Source organism: Fringilla coelebs, assembly GCF_963513975.1.
Source record: "Fringilla coelebs genome assembly, chromosome: Z".
NCBI lineage: Eukaryota > Metazoa > Chordata > Aves > Passeriformes > Fringillidae > Fringilla > Fringilla coelebs.
In genome coordinates this window covers 40,824,313-40,842,509 of record NC_140031.1, presented here as the reverse complement: position 1 = coordinate 40,842,509, position 18,197 = coordinate 40,824,313, and positions in this window count along the sequence as shown.

Below are 18,197 nucleotides of genomic sequence, written 5' to 3'. Positions count from 1 at the left end.
AGGCACTTAGTGTTGGATTTATTTTGAATCATACTACAATTTTAGTTTGTGGATTAGTTGCATTGCCAGGATTCTAAATAATAGCTGTCTGCATGATTTTAAGCTACAGGCCTGGGTTCTGCTAGGATAAATACTTGTATAAATGTCATAAAATATGACATTTACACATGAGATAATTTAAATAAAACCCAATTTTTTTCCTCCCATCAGCAATTGTATATTTAGAAAGTCATCTAACTCTGTGCAAGAGATCAGGTCTTTTGTTTTTGTTTTTGTTTTTGAGTCATGAACAAATTGAACAGCTTCAATTTAAAATACCATTTAAATTTTCAAAGAAATATGGATACTCGCAAGGGCTCCATGTAAAATTGTATTATTTTAAATCTCAAAGCATCTCTAGGATAACTCCCCCCAAATTTCCTTTAAGATTACCTTGAATATAATTGTCATGATGCAGCATTTCAAGAGAAACAGCATAAATTTTATATTTGTGAACTTTTCTGTGTAGATCTAGTTTTTGATCTTTTACCTTGGTTAGAAACTTCGAAGAAAACTCTTCATAGAGGGTATATTAAAGGCTTTTGGAGACAGTAAAACTGTAGTTCTATCTTCACAGAACTATAATAGATTCTAAAAGTCATGTTTCAATTCTGGCCTAATTGTCACATTAGTGATATAAATCTGCAGCTCCTTAACTTTCTCAGATTGAAAAAGAAATAGAAAAGTTCTCTGTTCTGTTGTTGTTAGTAGTAGTTCATACCCTTATTTTTTCCTGCATTTAACCACAAGGTTCATTGAAAAGTTACTGGTAAGCTGGAAGAAAATGCTGTATTTATGATCATCGTATATTTAAGGAAAAGTGTGCATCTTCCATAGTTTACAAAAAATGTTTCTAGTATGACACAGAAGAGTCATTCATATGCATTAAACTCGAAATCTAAACTGGATGTAAATTAGGCTTGTTCGACAGAAAATTTGGACTTAGTCAATTTGTCCCTTGTACAGCTTCACTAACTAGGTGATTCTGGTCTGGTCTTCCCTTCGCTAGTTTCCAATTAAAATGTTGTTGTGTCAAAAGGGCACTATTAAAAGACAATTCTAGTCTCATTAATTATGGATGCTGTGTTAGGACTGAAGTTATGCATCTGCTACCGCTTAAAGTGCCACATAAACAGTTCCATTAGTTTGGTTCGATTCTTGAGCAAACAATAGAATTTATTCCCCAGACCCCTACATTAGTGCACACGGCATTGCCACATTCATTTGGAGTCCCTCAGGTTATTCAGTTTAAGTGAGGGATGAGGTTAAACATGGTGGACTTTAAAATTCAGACTACTTATTTTGTGTGAGTACTAGAGAACCACACAGACTAGTTCAATAAAGAAAAAGAAAGTTGATTCTAACATACTTTTACATATTCCTGGTGAGCTGTGGTTTGTTTGGGGTTTTTTGCTTTTTTGTTTGTTTTGTTTTTGTTTTTGTTTTTGTTTTTGGTTTTGGTTTTGGTTTTTTTTCTGAATATCTTATAGAAAAAACATTCCGGAGAGCAGAGCAGCAGATTTGCTATGATGTTCAGGATGGTAAAGTGACACTGTCTCTGGGTCCTGGTGCCTGTGTGCAATGTACAGCTACACTTTTGATTTCCCAGCAGGAAGTTGCATTGTCTCATGGAAACATCATCAGATATTCAAGATGTGAGAGCTAGTTGTGTTTGACAGTGAATTCTTTTCCTTTCTTTTTATAATGTGTTACAGTCCTAGAGGAATCACTGCAGTGATGGTGCAACTTACATTAGAGGAGCACACCTTCAGGTGGAAGTGCTTTCAGAGATGTTTTTTTACTGTTCAGTTAGAGCAGGATGACAAATGAAAATTTCTTGAAAGGTGAGGCTATGTTACAAAACAAAAAACAGATGAAAAGTACTGTTTGGATAATAGACGGATAATTTCAAATGAATTTTTCTATATCTGTGAACATCAGGTCCCAAAGTCTGTCTTTTTAACTTACACGCTGACTTCCAATGATGACAATGAAAGACTTCATTTGTCAGTGTAGGATGATCATTCCTCAGACCTCATTATGCCTGTGGGAGAATCATAACAACTTTTAGCATTTGCAAGTATGTTCAAAGTGCAGGCAAACTTTGCAACTCCCCAAGAATATACCACTTCTCTGTCAATATTGTTGGCCTGTTTGTGGATGATGAACCTCAGGTACATTTATCTTGCAGTGACTGCAGGTTTGCCCCAGAGAACTCTCAACTAGTTTGGTTATTGCCAAATACAGTGTTTTCCTCTAGCTCTGGGAGACCTCATATCCTGTATTTTTACCCATATTTTGAGGCAGAATTTTTTGTGTTCCGCGCTGAACAGTGTACATCACAGCTAGTACATATGCATGAACTGAAGGCATTAGACTGGAGACATGCTCTAAAACATGGTGGTTTGACCAAGTGAAACCAAAAGCTTCAGGCTGTGTCAGATCTTGGATACAGGAACAGAATATATCATCTTCCAGGTCCAAAAAGTAATTGATAACCAAATACTGATATCCACTCTTTAAACTGAGATAACTACCCTCAGATGAGAATTTATCCCTTTCTAATTTAGGATAATTTTATTCTAGAAGCAGCAATCAGTTCATCTAGTCTTGAGTTCCCAGCGCAGTATTTGTTACTGCCGTATCAGTGCCCTCCAGGGTAGCCTGCTTTATCTTTTGTTCCTAGTAATTTATCTTAGTCAGTGTGGAAATTGTGAGTAAGGAAGATGAAGGCGTGTGCTTCTGCCTTCTTCTTATCTGCTGTTCAACTTCTTTACCTCTCAGAAGTGTGAACTTTTCCTATGGTCCTTTTGTTAAAGGTTGATAGCGTACATTTCTGTTTAGCAAGAGATAGACTCTGAGAAGGTACCTTGTGCCTTCCTTTTTCTTCAGCTTTACCACATATATTCATTTTCAGGCTGCAAGCATAATCCAGTTGCAAATAGTTACAGCTCTCCTCTTGGCTGTGCATATCAGTACAGTCCCAGAAAACTCAAATACAGAAATAAACTGACTTGCTGTTTTCATTTCTAGTAAGAACTTGGTAGATCATTTACTCCCACATGCATATCCCTTCCCAGTTTTAGAAGTGGTGGTTTTTTTTGCCTAAAAGCCATTACAACTGATTTTCCACTGAGACCATGTCACAAACATAATTGCATTCCAAACACTGTTAATTGTTCAGGCGCTTTCTGGAAACAGCTAAAAAGTTTTCATTCTCAATGGACATTGGTGAATAAAAGGGAACCATACATAACAGATTTGACACCACAGTGCTTAAAATGTTTTTTAAATACTACTTGGACAAGTGTACCACAAAGAATCTGTTGCAAGACTTTTGCTGAAATTTTTATGATGTCTAAGTACTAAAAGTTGTTTAACCCATTACAAGGCTAAAAGGTTTGGAATGTACTGTGGGCTATTTGCTGCAATTTCTCCCCTAACATGATGAAACTCAGTATTTCCTATCTTTTTGATTGCACACTCCATTTACCTTGTTTCTGTTGATGGATATTATGAGACATCTCGGGTAGTGAAGATTATCAGCTGTAACAGCTTGTCATTTTAGCTCTACAGCTTTTCAGTAAAACTCACAGTGTATTATCCAAGATGGTGGTAACTGTGGTTCTATTCAAAATGACACATGCACAAAACCTTCATTTCCTGGAAACGTAAAGCTGACCTAAAGTTTGGGGTAGCTATAATTCTGTGCATCTTTACATGTTCTTCAGCTTACGCTGATAAATTCGACAATGAGGGCAGTGTAGCAGCAAATCTGGCTGGGTGGAAAGGCAGGGAAGAAATTTAGTATTGGGATTGTGAAAGCAAAAGAATTATGTAACATAAGACAGATAAGGAGAATTTACTGTATTAGTATCTAAATCATAAAATGTCTTGATAACTAGCTATGAAATCAAGTAAAAGGACATTTTCCTAACTCCAGAATGGTATATTCTTAGAGCTGGTGTAAAGCTGATGTGCTGATAAAACATTATATGCTCGTAGATGTATTTTACTTCAACATATGGATGTTGACAAGTAACACTGTCACAGAAAGTATGACATGCAAACCAAGCCAGGGTTTTGCCATAGATATTGTATGCATATATTTCAAATGTACATAAATGAATTACACAATCTTTTTAATGTTTTAATGTAAATGATATCTTACTGCTTGACATTTATAAAACCTAATTTTAATTTAATTTTACACTCTGATTTGCTTTGTTTAGTTTTCACTGAATGTTATTGAGTAGAGTATGGATATTAATCCATTTATTAACATGTATGCAGACCATTTTGTTACTGAGATACAAGAATTAGCATCGGGTGAGCAGTACACCCACAAGAATTTGAGTATCAACAGGAGGATCCAAAGGATATATACAAGTTCATTTCTCCACTTAGATGACCAGGACATGTCTGTAAAGCTAGTTAACCCTTACCTAAGAATAATTTTCCCAGAAAAAACAGCACACCAGTTTTTAGATATAGCTGAGAAGTTTCCCTGCCATTAGACAGCTCTTTATAGCCAACTTCCATCTGGGGTCAATTCCCAGCTCAGAACTGGGATATGATGCACCTCCTCTATTTTTTCAGAGAGCAAGTAGACAAAGCACAAAAAGAGGTACTTATTTAAAATAACAGTTATAAATCTCTGAAGAAAAAAATTTAAAACAATTAAATCATATAACTTTCCATCTACATATAGGAAAAAATATTGCAATACAGAAAGCAATATAAAGGAATGAAACTTGAAAAAATATAGATAAAATAAAAATGATTTGAACTAAAATTTTGTGAAACTTTAACTTTCTCCACAATTTTTTTAGAACTATCCTTTGTAAGGGAAAAATTTCATGCAGAGTATTTAGAGCAAAAATTTACAATGAAGAAAAAAAAATCACTCTTTTTCTTTCTGGTAGTTAAAATTTTAGTTATCTACATAGAGGTGAAAAAAAAATCAAGGTTTATTGTTCCAAAAAGCCTCCAATATTTGCCATTCTTAAGTATTTGAAATTAAATTTGGTTTGATATGTTAGAGTTTTAATGAGTGCTGGAGTTAAAAAAAAAACCAACCAAAAACCCTAGTTACTGAAAAATAACAATTACAGCTTACACAGCAGCTGTCACTTCACATGGTACACAGATCCCACTTTCACAGCATAACAATATGTGATAATAACCATGTAAACTAGAAAATCTTAGAAGGTTTTTGACACAAGCTTCCCAGACTGCTGTTTTCTGAAGAGGAGAAAAAAGTTCCACTTGACCTTTCAATGACTTATACAATGTTGCACTAGAATCTTTCTAGGGTCTGCATTCTTTCATTACATGATTTAGCAAACATGAAAGAAAAAACCTAAACATACATGTATGTTAAGATAAAGAGATCTTATTCAGATGTATATCTCAAGGTTTGCTTTTCTATCACCCTTGACTGAAAACTGAAAAAGCAGCAGATTGAAATGTATTATGATACTAAATTGGTTACCTGTAGAGAGGCAGGAGCAAGACTAGTTGCTTGCAATAGAGACTATTAAAAAGATGCTTCTAATTTTTAATTAAATAATAAAAGAAAATTATGTTCCTTACATATGTATTTGTAGTGTTCCGTACAGTTCTACAAATGCAGGATTGTATTTTACCAAGATGGAACATGGAGATAGTTCAGAGCTGCAATCAAAATAAAAGAAAACAAGAAGAAATCTGGCACAATTACATCATGAGAATTACTTAATCTTTGGACATGTACAAGGGCAGATGTATGATTTGTCATCACTTAATTACTTCTGAGAGCTATAAATTGTATATCTATTAATGGTAATATGATACAGCTCTTCTATACCTATAATTGATAAAAAAAGTTTTTGGCTCCAGGAACACAGATTGTGTTCTTGCAATATTCAACATGGAATGGTGGTAGATTTCAACACCAAGAAAAACAAACAAATGAAAATAATATGTGAAAGAGACACAGAGCCTTTTCACTGTAGTTAGTCTTGGCCATCCCAGGGGCTACAAAATGCTTTGCAAGATATAAACTGCATCATATAAAAGTAAAAGAATGTATCTTTTAAAAATAAAAAAAAATAGACCATAAGGAAACACACAGAGAGGTAACTTGTACAGGTTCTGATGATGGGATGCAACCAAAAACTAGTGCCAAGTGAGAGGAGTCTGCCTGTTTAAAAAAAAAAAAAAAAAGGAAGATATAAAATTAAACAATTACACATAAATGAGTTTTTGGGAAAATTAGACCAAAGCTAAGAGTAAAAAGACAGAAATTAGGAGAGAAAAGATGTAAACAAGGAATAAAAATCAGAATAAAACAAGCTACCTTTCTTTTTACAAAGCTTCTCTTTCTATGTCACCTTTAGCTTTTTATTTTTATCATAAGGTTTTTTCTTTTTTATCTGCTTGAATAAATAACACTACCAAGTTTCCACCCCTCCATCAATGTTTCGAATCAGTGGGTATGATACTTTGTTCAAATATAAATCAGAATAGAATCCTTTCACCTCTGTTGAAGGAAAGCTGAGCAAAGAACAAAGATCTGCTCTTTCACCCTCCTTCATAAGCCCTGCTTAGTCATCCAAAACATAAGGCTGACCTTACAGAATCATACAGGGGTTTGGCTTAGAAGGAAACTTTAGAGGTTGGCCCCCTTCCAATGATTAGGGACAACTTCAACTAGCTCTGGTTGCTCAGAGCCTTGTCCAACCCAAGCTTGAATGTTTGCAGTGATGAGGCATCTACCACCCGCCTAGGGAACCTCTTCCAGTGTTTCACCACCCTCACTGTGGTTCTGTCCTCTCCTTCACTGTTAAATGCCCTGAAGTTTGTACCTTCCAGGACAAATGCGCAAGAATCACCCTGCTAAAACTGCCTCCAAAAAAGAAATGTGAGTTCTGAGTGTTGTAAATTGTATCTCAAGTCCAAAGAAAGAATGTCGAAATCTTCATTCAGCTGCTGCATTATAAGGTCATTAATTCATACCTAAAGTTAACTGGAGTACAGTTCTCCAAATTAACGTGCCTGGAACAGCTACACATGAGCCCAGCCTGATCCTGGTACTCTGGTAGGTTGGCAACAGACAGCATTCACACATCCACCAGCCTCTTCCTCACTCCCTTTTCCTAGAAGATGGAGACAAAAAAAAGACAAAGGTGAAAAGTCTCAAGAACCAAGAGAATGACAGGTGAATAAGAAAGGTAAATGCTGCATGTGCAACCAAAGCAAAAAGAGAAATGAATCCACAACTTCCCATCACTGGCCACTTATCCAGCCATGCCTTGGAAAGCAGGGCCTCAACACACACAACTATTGCTTAAGAAGATGGATGCTGTACCTCTGAATGTTGTGCCTTTCTCCTTCTTTTTGTCAGATTTTACTGGTGAGCACAATGTCAAATGGTGTGGAACATGTTCTTAGTCATTTGGGGTTAGCTGTGTTCCCTTACAGCTTCTCGCCCACCCCCAGCCTGATAACTTTTGTGGCAAGGAAGGAGAGATAGACTTCACAATTTGAGAGATCTTTACAGGGACAGGCAAAACACTGCTGTATTACCAACATTGTTTAAGCCACAAATATGAAACACAACATTATATGGACTGCTCTGAATAAAATTATTGTCATAATTTTATTCCAGCCGGACCCCAGTAGAAGGATGTGAAACTGTGACCCACAGTAACTCAGACCACACGCAAAGTTCTACTTCATCTTGCAATGTTTTAGGCATGGCTAGCAATGGTGATGAGGTGCAGCATTTAGCACATCAGCTTAGTCATGAGGAAGAATCTAATGTTCTAAAAGTTTGAAAGAAAATATGGCTTCTTCAAATTCATGCTCTAATTACCCAGCGCAGCTGGAATGGTGTAGGGCAACTTCTTAAATATGCTCTCTGCTTTGGTTCAATTGTTAAGGCTGCCAAGCTCCTTCTCCGCCCTGTGCACAGTAACCTACAGCCTGACACTTTTATGAGGATGTATGACCTTTATTAAGTAGCAGAGAAAGGAACTGAATCTGTGTCTCCTGCTTTGTGTGTGGACTAGAAGGTTCTGTTCTGGCTTGCTTATGAAACATGCATTAAATTAACAATTGACAGTAAAAATCAAATACCAGGACATTAATTTTTAACCAGGGGAAAAAACCTAAAATGGTGAATAGAAATACGTAATATGTGGAAGTTCTATTCTTCATTTTAGTTTTTGTCTCTTTAGTTTTACACAGCGTGCTTTGTTGGGGTTCAGATGAAAGAAGAATGGAGGGTTTCTTTGAAAGATATTTAGTATAATTTGTATTTTCACTCTTTACATCATCCTCAAGTGAAAAAAAACCAACCAACCCAAAAAATAACAGCTCCCAATTTCTTTTATAGGATTACAGCTATAAAATCACCATTATTCAAAGGCTTTTTATTCAGGTGTTTAGGTTATTTTTTAAGCCAAATTGACTGCTTCATTCAGATTTGAAAAAAGAATGATGAGAATGGACTGTTTTGAAATAATGTCTAAAGATTAGAAGCTAAAGGAACATTATTCACATAATACTGCATGAAAGTGGGACTGAACACTCTTTATAGTCAGCTGTCTCCTATTCTTAGCATCTGTATCTATCCTAACTTAGTCATTAAAACACATTAAATTACATTAAAATATGAAAGATGGAAAGTGGAAACTAGATGTAAGGGTTTAAATTGGTACAGTTGAGTTTATTTTATAAAAATAGAAATTAAAATTGTAGAAACTTTTGACTTTATTAATAAGACAACAAAGTTCTGAAAAGGAAAAATGTACAAAGTGAGCTTTCAAACTCATTTGACAGCTTATACTAATGTATATGAACCTCAGTATTGGCAATAGTTTTTGATTCAAATAAAGCAATGTTATCCTTAATAACTTCTCTGTGTTTTGAAATCTGTAAGAATCATCATAGGTTATGGAAATTATTTCCTGACTGGTCCTAATAAATTTACAACATATAACCCACCTTTCAGAAAAAGAAGCTTCAGAATTGCATACATATACAACATATACAGAAAGCTGAATACATTGAATAAGCAACCTGTTTTGAACAAAGAGGAGGTTTTCATCCTGATAGATGTGAGTACATGGAGACAAAAAATAAAGAAGGGATTATCTTATATATTTCATGTTGTAATTCTTGCAACAATAGTGATTGCTGCAAAAATATACACATAATTATGACATTCTGTTTGCCAGAATTACATAAATGTATAGTTATACTCCAATTTGTATGCCTATTTACTATACTTGTACATGCTTCGGTGAAAATTTTGCATACAAATTAGACATGCATTCTGAAAATCTATTCTTAGCTGTCATTGTATAAAATTAGATTGTTAGATTGAAAAAATACCACTATGTACAGTCTGCAATGACAAAATTAGAAACATCTGATTGTGGTAGCTGTTAGTCAGTATATTTAAATGCTGAGGGTGATTCCTTTTTTTTTTCTTGAGGCAGCATGTGTTGCAGGCTGCTTGAAAAAAGATTTCAATATTGTATTTATTTGCTGTTTGCCAAAACAGCAACACTTAGGCTATATTTTCTTTTAAATGTGAATTTCAGTGCCTTGGAAGTGGTAAGTATGACTAGCTCTTGAAGAAGCATGGTTGTGCTGAAAACAATTAACTCTCTCCCCTCTGACCTCCCTCTTGGTAAACTCTATCAGCACCCAGTTGTGGTGGAATTAGTTGTGCCTGCAAGCCTGTAGATGACTTTAGAGGGAATCACAGGGTACTGTGATCTGAGTCACTGTTTTCGTAAAACCTGATCTATCTATCACTTCTGGTAGAGTGCCACCTCCCAGGCAGCAGTCCTGGCTAGATTGTATGGCTGGGCAGGGTGCAGCCATCGAGAGCATTGCGTTAGGAATACCTCCACTTCTCCCACACCCTGCTCAGACCACTGTCTGGTAATACATCACAACCCCCACTAACCTCTGGTGTTCACCAGATTGGTTTAAATATGTTCTCCTTACTGCTAGCTTAATTTCCATGGATAAAGAGCTCTAGTTGAGGCACAGACCTCAGGCAGCAGCAAATCTTGTCACTGGCATTTTGGCAGGGGAGGATGAGAATAAAAACTGCTACAGTCATAGCAACGCTTCAGGTGAAATGGGATCTGGATAAAATCAAACCTGCTGTCTTCTGTAAAGCAGATATTTTGGTATATGAATGTATGGGAAGGACAGAAAGCTAAAGGGAAAAAAACCCACTATATTTTTGTTTGCAGTTCCATTTGTGGTAACTTAGTATAATGAATAGAATAATGACATGGCCAAACATAATGGCATCTTACTAAGGGCTAGCACAATCCATCTTAACAGTTTGAAGAAATTGTTGTAATGTCTCACGTCAAAAAAGCACTGAAGTGTATCAGTGAGCAGCTAATCCTGGCTCAGCCTGACAAACTTCAGAATATTATGGCAGGAAATATGAAGAAGATGCCTAGTGGTTCTCAGAGTTTAACAAGGCTTTTTTCTTTCTTTATTTAATTCCTAATAAGAAAAAAAAAGCTATAATGGTGGAAAGGGCAGAGCAAATTAGGAAAGAGTAGTTGTTATTGGTTCTACAACACTTGAGAACTGAGAATCTATACAAATTGCTTTGCATGAGACGCTAAAGGGTTTGCTTTAAAAAGGATCTACGTGATATAATACTTACTTTTTCTGTCTTTATATGCCGTTTCCATATGTCGTCTCATTTGCATTTGCTACATTGTGCTATAAGTAAGGAAAAAAAAAGGGATGGATAAAGTTACTATTTTTATGTAAAACATCTGAATGTATCTAAGCACCAGAACAAGCTGCCCAGGGACGTCACCACCCCTAGAGGAATTTAAAAGATGTGTAGATGTAGCATCTAGGGACATGGTTTAATGGGGGGCTTGGTAGAGCTGCGTTAATAATTGGCTTGAACTTAAAGGTCCTCTCCAACCTAAACAAATCTATGATTCTTTTCCTGATTCTTCCAGTTTCCTTTTCTCTGAAGTGTGTGCTACCTTTTTGTAAACACTTGATTTGGCAGACACAGATAAAGATTTTTCTGCTTTGACTCAGCCATAATATCACCTAAGATCATAGTGGTACACCCATGCCAACATAATGGGCTTTTGGGTCTGGAAATATGACCTAGTGCTTATCCAGTTTCATTCTTTGTAGGGAAGCAAGTAATTACACCAATACTGCTATTTATGCCAGGAGGATTCTAACTTCGTCTTTGTTTTTCTGCATGCTTTTACATCTATCTGATTTAATAAAATCACAGTAAGTGGCCAGATGGCAACAAAAAGTAAGACTGTACAGGAAATGGCATAGTCTCTCTACATAGACGTGGGGAAGCACCCAAACAAAAGACAAACCAGGGGAGTTGCTGCCCCTCCACATCTTTTTGGGAGGCAGCAGGAGAATTAGCTGTTTTGTTGAAGATAACTCTAAGCTTTTATAGCAGGATAGTGAATTGCCCTAGAAGGGAAAAACAGTCCTCTTACATCACCTTATAGGAGCCCACAGTTTGGCTTCTAGGCAAAATTATGCAAAAATTTCAAACAAGGTCTGCTAATTGGTAGCAAATGTTACTCTATCCTGGGGCAAGTTCTCAAATTTGCTGGTCTTTGTTTTCAGATGAATCTCTCATGATATTATAACCTCAGGGGTTTGAAGCAGTCATATTTCATGCAGCTTTAAACTTCAGAGCTTGAACTATTTTGATTTTTAGACAATAAAGAATAATACAGCAAATCATCAATAAGAGCAAGTCTCTGAATGGGAAAAGAAGACAAGGGGCAGATAGATGGCATAAACACTGAAAGTAGAACTGTTATGGCCAGATTTTTCTAAAAATAATTATTTGCAGAAGGGTTTCTGTTTTTTGGGTTTTGGTATTATTCTTTTGGCTTAGTTTGGTTTGTTTGTTTTTTTTTTTTAAATAAACATGCCCCTATGTCTAGGTTTCTTGCCCACCATTTTGTGCAAAAAGTGGGATTATAAATCTGATTAGTATTATAGTATACTTAGTATACTAAGTATGTTAGTATACAGATTCACTAAGAAAAGTGCAGGATGAATGTTTCTTACACCATAAAGAATTTTTGTCCCCTTTACAGTATTCTGCAGACATTATTTAATTTTAGTTTCTCTCTTTGGTCTTTGTCTAGCATTATGTCCTCCATACAAGCTTTGGCAAGTTGGAGTGTTTGGTTAGAAATGGTGTTGGTGTACTTCATGATAAGAAAAGTTCCCCATTTCAGTTCCACTGATTCTTAGATTATTAACATTTTTGCAGAGGTAAATGGGATGGTCCCCCTCATCAGAATTGAGGGGGACCACATAAACTGTTGTTTACACTGTCTATGTTGCACGCTGGGGTTGTTTTGAATTTATCAAGAATCCCATCTCTGAAATTTCTGGAACTGGCACATAGCACACCTATGTGTCAGTTGGGAAAAGATAAACATAAATTTGGGTTCTAATAAATAACAACAGAATCTTAATGCAACTACAAAGTCTGTACTAACATTGCCTTTTAATTCTCACAATGTAATCATGGCAAATAGTACTTTAGAACTGTTTTAGAGTGATGAAACCACTACTTCCTTAAAAAAAAGATGAACTGTAAAAATCATAGGAAATACAGGTCATCAAAAAGGAACCCTACTGCGCTCCTTTTGTTTTGAAGAGCTGGTCTTTAAAATAAGCTATGTGCCTTTGGTCCCTTCACAAATTAACTTCAGGGCAGGCTCTTACAGCATCTCATCTAACCTGAACAAAGTGCTCTCCATAAATGCAAGGCCATAATTTTTCTGCATGTCCTCTTTATACCTCTTGGTCAATGCAGCCAAGGCTTCTGTAAGTATTCATGTCATGTTTATGAATACAGGTCCAGGGTTCTTAAAATTTCCCCAGAAGAACTAGCACCCATAGAGAAGATGTTTCAGGATACTTGTAAAGTTTACATTCAATTAACCTTACAATCAAACAATAAAAGAAAAAACTTAAAAAAGACTCCAAAACCCCAAAGCTATTATAAATCTCTCTTTGTATCATTCAATGATGAAGCATTACTAAGGAAATCACTGTCAATAATGAAAATATATCCTGAAGATGTGGCAATTTAAGTTGGATAGGTATTAAAATGCATATGTGTGTGTGTATGCGTTGTGTATGTATATATATATATATATATGGCCAAATAAGTAACCAATAGTTTATGGAAGACCTGAAACATGCTCACCAATGATCTGAACAATGCTGAATGACTCAATGACTTCCATGGAACTGCAAATTGGCTCTGAAAAGAGCCTCTGTTCTGTTAAAGGGATGTCTGTAGCCAGTGATTTCCAATTCAGAGGTGCTACAGGCAAAGGATCACTGACTTCAAATTATTATGCTCCAACTCAAAACCTATATTGCATTCAAGTTTTTTCTACTCTTTACATGTGAAGTTTTAACTTTTTTTTCATTTTTTACATCTTTGCATGTGAAGTGATCTCTAGGAAAGATTTTACTGAAAAAAAAGTGTAGAAATCCACACATGTAAGACATCAGGAAAGTTTAAAAGAATGAAACATCACTCTTGTAGACTTCTTTCCAGCAGATAAACTCATTGCTGTTTACATTCTTGCTCCTGTAGAGTTGGTGAACTACTCCCGGTACCTGCAGAGAATATTTTCCTTAACTTCAGGAGCTTTTGAAATCTAGAAAGCGAAGACATTGATGGATGAGGGTGTTTCAGAGGCTTGACATTCAGTTGTGAGAAGTGGATTATGCAAGCTGCAAGGAAGAGCACCGGAAGAACTTCCTAGTTACAGTGCCAAGAGTTGTTTCAGAGACAGAATGTTGATTCCAGAGTCCTAATCAGGGATTAGAGTAGAAGATAATTGAAATGTGACCTTGCCAATTTTACCTAATACATCTTTCTGGTCAAAAGATGTAAAAGTAGTTTTTTATAAGTTAGTTTCTTTGGCTTTCTTTGACAATTGTTATACAGATGTGCAGTTTTAGAGCAAAATTGAGGTCACAATTAGAGAGAGCTAGATTTGCATAATTTGTTTTATTCTAATGCTGTGCTTTTTCAGACAACAAGGATCCTGTTAAAATTTCATCTATAGAAGCAAAATCTTTCCAGAAAGGTTAAGGGAAATGCTTTTTGTTTAAATTCTTATTTGGAGAGTAAAATAGGTTAAAGGTGACATTTGTAATCAGAATTTTTGCCAAGCACTTTCTTGCTCTTGTGACCAAAAAAAAAAAAAAAAAAAATCATGTTATGTCAGGCAGGGTAACATATACCATAACTTTAAGTGTAGAAATTAGCCAGTTTCAGAGAGATGTTGTGATGTGAGGATCACTTGCATGAGTTATGCCCAAAGTGAATGCTTAAATATATTTCTGAATAGAAAGTGGTGGTCATTTCCAGATGCAAAGAAAATACAGGAGAATACAGTTAATACTGGAAACTGATTTTTTCAGGCACTGTCATGGAATAATAGAATGCTAGAATGCTAGAATAGTTTGGGTTGGAAGAGACCTTTAAAGGTCATGTGGTCCAACCTCCCTTACAATGAGCAGGGAAGTTTTCAACCAGACTAAGTTGCTCAGAGCCCTGTCCAATTTAACCTTGAATGTTTCCAAGGATAGGAATCTACAACCTCTCTGGGCAGCCTGTTCCAGTGTTTCACAACATACATAATAAAAAATTTCTTCTTAGGCTGAATCCACTGATCTAACACTTTTAAACTTTGTTGTATTGCTACAGACCGTGTTTGTCTGCATTTTTGCAGACAGACACTACTGCAGTGCTACTGCAGTGTTTGTCCCCATTTTTCTTATAGTCTTCCTTTAGGAAGGCTGCTGTAAGACCTCCCCAGAGAATTCTCTTCTCCAGTCTCCTCCTCAAATCCTCGACATGGCCTCCTCTGGACTCACTCCAAGAGGTTCATGTCCTTCCTTATTTGAAAGCACCAGAGCTGGATGCAACACTCCAGCTGGGATCTCCCCAGAGTGGAACAGCGGAGGAGAATCATGTCTCTTGTGACGCTGCTTTTGATGCAGCCTAGGACACATTTGGCTTTCTGGGCTCAGAGTGCACATTGAGAATCATGTCCAGCCTCATCCCCCCAAGTCCTTCTCTCTAGGGTTGCCTTGATCTCTTCATCCCCCAGCCTCTGCTGTCACCAAAGGTTGCCATAGGCCAGGTGAAGCACCTTGAACTTGCTCTTGTAAAATCTCATGAGATCCCCATGGACCTAAGTCCCAAGCTTTTCCAGGTCCCTCTGAATGACATCTGACGCCTGAGACATGACAATGATGCCACTCAGCTTGGTGTCTTCTGCAAGCTTCCTGAGAGTGCACTCAGTTCTGCTGTCTAGCTCATCAATCAGGACATTACACAGGATGGGTCCCCATACGAACCCGTGAGAGACTCACTTATCTCCATCCAGGCTTTCAGCCACTAACTAACCACTGACCTCCTTTCTGCTTCACTGCCATTTGCACCTGCAAGAAAGCCTGTGGAGCTAGATGTATCAGTCAGATATTGGATATAATTTACACTTTGTTGCATATAATTTGCACGTTTTCTCTACTCAAATATTGTATGTCAACAAAAGAGAATGAGTTTAGATTTGACTTAGTGGGAACAAAAAAACCCCAAACCCAACAACAAAAACAACAACAAAAGGACTGTTTACATAGTACTTTTAAAGGTGGACTGCAGGGAATAAAATATTAGGAGCTAATAAGGAGGGTGGTTGCTTTGCAAAAAAAGAACAAATAAAATTTATCTTGATCTTGGCAGGAACATAATTCCACACGGATATCAAAAAATTCCACATGATTTGCTCCTTACATGTTAAGTTACTATATTTCAGATCAGATCTGACAATATTTGTTTTTTCTTACTTCAATGTCTTAAGCAGTTTCAGAATTTTTGATCATTTGTTTACAAGCCATAAGCTAAAAAAAAAGGCTCTTTTAAAATGTCTTTTTGAAAGCCATGTTCAATAGTTGTAAAGTGTATAGTAAATAGGAAATTGTTATTATTCTTTAAAGAATGGGGCTGCTAAGTAATGAGATAGAAAGCTTGTACCACCTTGACAAGTCATCTCTAGCTATGTTAATTAATGGGTAGAATACATACAGAGGAGAGACTCTGATATCTTAATGCTAAGAAGAAAGCATCATTTTAAAAAGTGAACGTTTTATCTCTGTATATGTATGTGGAGTCCTAAGTGATATAAGAGCAAGATCCTGATAGTTATTAATCTCTGATCCAGGTAGAACAATAACACAAAACTAAGAATTTAAAAACAGATTTAACCACTGAACAACTATGCACCTAGAATAATAAAAAACTTTTAAATGCTTTTCCTCAAAAAAAATGTTTTTTAAAAGCATTTTGTCCTTTCCCTGAAACCTTGAGATTGCCTTTATCTATCTACTTGCTTGCTCTGTAAATTTCAAACAGCAGCAAAGATGGTTCTTTGCTTTGGCCACTTATCTAGTGAGGAGTACTGCAGCACAGAGAAATATATTCAAGACTGCTTTCATCCTAAATAATGTTCCCTAGCAGACTGAACTTCTTTGGATATCTTTTCAAAGAACACTCTTCCAGAAATCCTATCTGCAGGATGGAACTTCAAGAGCGACCAAGAAACCTGTGAAGGTTGGGCTGTCATATCTTTTTATCAAGCAACAAGATAACCAGTGAAATCCAAAGATCAGAGATAGTCGTGAGAACAAGTGCAAAAGTTTTACTGAATGGCAAGGAGAAAAATTGAAGAAATAACCAACTCGAATCAGATCTCTGATGTTCTCTGTCAGAATGGACATGGATCCTTCTGCAGCCAATCCCTCGCTCCTAACCCTGTGCCCCAAACATGGGCCTTTCATGCATGCACAAATGCCCATGTGCATCCCTTCCTGCCTCCCAAAATTTGGTGACTCTCTATGCAGGTATTTATATAGATATATACAATCTGGACAGAAACATACATGAACTCAGGTTTATCACTTGTTTTAAAGGAAAAACAACACTCAGGTAAATGGGCATAAAAGTGAATTTTATATGTAGGTTTCCAAGTTCAGGCCTAAATTTAGAGTCAAGGGGGCTATTAGATTCACATTCCTGTTTTGTAACATTTCTGAGGTTAATTCCCTTTAAAGAAAAGACACCACTTTGCCATTAAGTAACTGTAGATCCACATATTGGAAAATTAGTGATGTATTGAGAAATGGGAACTTGTTTCGTACCCTCAAAATGGCAGAGAATCTCCAACTGCTTTCAGGTTGCTGTCTCATTCAGCAAATTTTCTTTTGGTTTCTCTGTGATTTAAATGGTGAAGTACAGCAGTAGAATGTTTTACAAACACTTGATCTCAGCTCGCATCAGAAAATGAGTAGTGAAGTTAAAATTTGCTGCCACAGGCAGAGGAAGATATGGTTTCCATTCTTCCTGCCAGAGACACTGTTGAGGTAGGGAGCTGCAAAACACACCGGTGCGCCTGTATGGGTGTTGGGCTGACCTGTGGGTCAGAAAATTTGTGGGATGACTGAGGGCAGGTAAACTTTTACTCCCTTCAGTTCCTGCTTACCTGGAAACTTAGTGGCAGTCCTTCCACTCACTGATAAACTCAGCAGTCCTGGAGTGCAAGGGGCTTCCCTGCAGCCTCCCGGGCTTGGAGGAGGTGTTTCTTTGTGTACTGCCTGCTTCCTTGCCCACTTGCTGTACAAAACTGATGCGCCCTCTTGAACTGATACCCTGTATTTGGCATTTTGACCTGGCTGTGAAGACGAAGGAGCAGTGAGGTGCTTCAGCTAGTGTGTTTTGTGGCTTAGAGGTGCGAGGTGTGCTCTTCCAGCTGGTCTGATAGCAAATACTGGGCAACCAAAAAGACTTTTATCCTCCTGAACCTCCCCTCTGACTCTCACTTTAGTTGTTGAGCTCTGCATCTGCCAGAATGAGCACTGAAGCAAGCTCAACAGTAAGGATGCAGCCATGCAGGTTTTAATACAGTGCTTGTGCCTGACTTATGTTGTTTAGCTAATTGAAGAAATGCTCTGGGTTGCACAACAGAATTGTGCCCCTGACTGTTGCTGTGTAATGGATCTCTGATAGGAGATTGACAGATGCCTCC